Below are 3,428 nucleotides of genomic sequence, written 5' to 3'. Positions count from 1 at the left end.
TCCAAAGCTGTGTATGGAATTGTTGCACTAATTATTGTTCCTAGAAAAACCCTGGATCCTGAAATTGAAGCTGATTTGAGCAGAACTGGCTTTAAAAAAAAAAAATCTTGATCAATCTAACCAGGATAATGTATTTGCCCTCCTGAAAACCAATTGTTAAAGGCGGATAGCCCATTCATCGCGAAATATCAATTCCAGGGCGCATAATATAAGGGCCTTGTCCTATGAAAATGACTCCATTGCTCTTGGAGGAAGAGGACAGGCACAAGGCAAATATAGGTGAAGTATGGCCAAATCCAGCTACTCCTTGAACATTTTCCGGCAATGGTCTTTAAAGTAAAGATGAAGGTGCACAGGCTATTTACCCAAAAAAAGAATGTGCACAGGCAAAAAGCAAATAAGGAACTCTCACGCATGGACCTGATTTTGGACCTTGAGATCTGTAAATGGAAAGAACATCTTGTGCAAGCTCTCCAATGGCGTTTCGACGAGTCAGTGGGTTGTTGGTTAAGAGAAAGCATGCACTGTTATGACACCTAGGCCTAGAAGAATTGGAGGGACATTTGTGGCAGTAGTGAACTCCGGCCCTTGAACATTGAGTGGAGTGGCAAGAGGGAGCTATATAGGTTGATGATGAGTAGTTTTGCTCACAATTCACCCATAAAAATCTTGAATTGAGATCAAGAAGAAATGGAATAGATATCTGAGGAGCCCTCTTGACTATGTGGGCAACATGAAGGAAACTAGTAGAATCTTTGCACATTGGCAAAACGAGTGCGCTAGTCTTGAAAAGGGTTCGAGTTGCTTGAGTTTTGGACATGAATATTAGAGAAGTGAACCAAGAAGGAGTTGAGAGATTTAAAGTCGTAATTGAAGCTAGTAGAGGAATGAGAAATTGAAACTTATATCCAATAGGTGTTAGAATCATTATACAATAGCTAGTGAAAGCTGTATATTTTAGAGTACAAGCACTTAGATCAACGATGATAATAATGACTTTTTCAAGAAGAATACGTGAGTTGGGATCACTAACAATAATCACTTTTTTTAATGCTGATGTTTGATTTCGACTTGGTATCTACTTTTTACCTCGTTCCTCAATTTCATCAAAAAGAAAGGAAAAAAATGCAGTACATGCATGCAATATTTGTAGAGTGTCTGTGGCAATTTTTCAAGTGCTGGAGGTTTTTCATTTATTCTGGCTACTGCTCATGTGATCAAAGGCAATAGGCATTTAAGGGAGTTGCCATTTTTCATGTGAAGGTTTCAGAATGCTGTTTGCAGATGCACCTAAGCCAGTCCCATGTTTTGGACTTTAGACCATGTCTTGAAGCTTCTAATTTAGCAAATAATGGTAGCGGATAATGGTGTTGACCATCATTCCCTTAAATTGAAGCCTAATTTTGTCTGTAGAATTTTTTTTTTATTTAAATTGCAATTTACACATCAAAGATCAAGAATCAATTTGTGAAGGGAAAAAAAAGGACCGACAATCATCTATTAGACAAAAATTTTAAAATGGCCCCTTTTTTTTTAATAATTGCTATGACATTAAAAATTTGCTACAGGCTTTGTTGGCTTTGTTGGGCCAAATAATTTTCTACCCCTAACAGTTTTATGAACCTTGATTGGACTAATGGAAACAATTCCGATCCCAACGCATGCGAGGCACAATGGTTTGCAAAGGTGGTGACCCAAGCCAGAATGTGAGAGTGGGACACGGCCTGAACAGTTGTCAGGAAAATCGTTCAGGCCAATTTTGTGCAAAATACACAAAAAGTAACTTTATATGCACACGGTGTAACTCACTTTCAACAATGTGTAATTATAGAACAAAATTTTGTGAGCTCCATACATGATGTGAAAAACGATGTACAAGATACAATTTAAACCTTACTTTTTTTTTTTGGTTAAATCGTGGCCATGGACCTCAGGAACAACTGCTTCCAGCAACCAACCGTTCCTGCCTCTCCTCCGTGAGATTGATACTAATACTATATGCAAGGTGTAAAGTCAAGGCAAATGGATGAAAATCGAAATTGAACCCAATGAATCCCACCCAACAGTTTGGGCTGGAATAGAAGGAGACAGAGCCAACATTTATGACTTTGACTTGAAGGACTTTGGGCTTTATTTTACGTGAGTTTGGGTGAAACTCGCTAATCTCCTCCGTATTGTCGAAACTCAAATTTTAATGTCATAGCAATTTTTTGTTTGTAAAATATCGAAAATATTCAAATCAAATGAGATATCATCGCCAAATTGACTTAAGAGGTGTAGTCTTGTTATTTTTGCTCTAGCAATCCCTATTTTTCCTCCCCATTGTACTAACAAAAGCAAGTGGGAGTGGATTAATCTTCTTCCTTCAAATCCACCCCTTTACTCATGAAAGGTAATTTTTCTGCATGTGGCGCCTTGAAAAATTTTGAGTCAAATTTTCGTCCTCAAGTAAGAGCCGAACTCTGCGGACGCTCCCCGAATAGGATCCAAATTAGCCTTTTACTGGAGGTGGAGATATCGAGTGCTAAAAGCCAAAAACAAAAAGTAAGGGATTTGCCCGTATAGGTAGATCCAATAAGTTTTGAATTTGAACAGCCAATGTATTTAAAAAAAAAAAATTTTGTTCCGTCAAATCTTGGTATAGGCAGCTAGAGTTGAAAGCCTGGAACCATAATGAAGACAATGTGATGAACAGATTCATTGTAGCTGAGGGAATAGATATTTTTAACTCATGAAGGCGGTTTCATAGAAGCCTCATTGATATTACAGAGAAATCCTTCTGTCTGAAGTAACAGAAGCAATGATACATTTCCATCATAAAACCAAAAAACAGAATAGAAAAGCTGGCACATGGAGCTGTGAGGAATTAATCTTGTCTCCCAAGTGATTCTCTCCACCGCCTTTCATGGGGTCTGTGTCCCTTTTTACCTTGAGCATTTAGAAAATAGCAATCCAACAGGAGCATACAAACAAGATTTGAATTCTGCCCTAATGAAGAATTATGAGGATGAAATTTTTCTTCAATAAATATCCTCTAAGAAGTAACAGTCAAAAATCTTGAAAGGCTGATAAGAACGGACAATGTGCAGTAAAAAGAACCCCCCTCATACCCCACACAACCGGAAAGAATTGAGTAAAGGGCAGACCTGGGGCTAGACCGCTAGAGGTTAGAAATTAGAATGGCTCCCCTACCTTTTCCCGTTTCTAGCTTTTGAATTTAGCTCTTTGAAAAAAAATCTGTCATCCCTCTAGGCTTCAGTACTCAAATCCTTCCACAATTTTTCACAAAAGAATGAAAGAATGCTACAATAATGTTTATCTTGATTACGTACTGATCTAATTGTATTCTGAGCATGTCACTGAAACCTACCATTCACAGTAGACGAAGTATAGACAGACAACTCAAGCGAAAAGGCAGAACAACAACA

This window comes from Coffea eugenioides, chromosome 2, assembly GCF_003713205.1.
Source record: "Coffea eugenioides isolate CCC68of chromosome 2, Ceug_1.0, whole genome shotgun sequence".
Classification (NCBI taxonomy): domain Eukaryota; kingdom Viridiplantae; phylum Streptophyta; class Magnoliopsida; order Gentianales; family Rubiaceae; genus Coffea; species Coffea eugenioides.
This window is presented reverse-complemented; position numbering follows the sequence as displayed.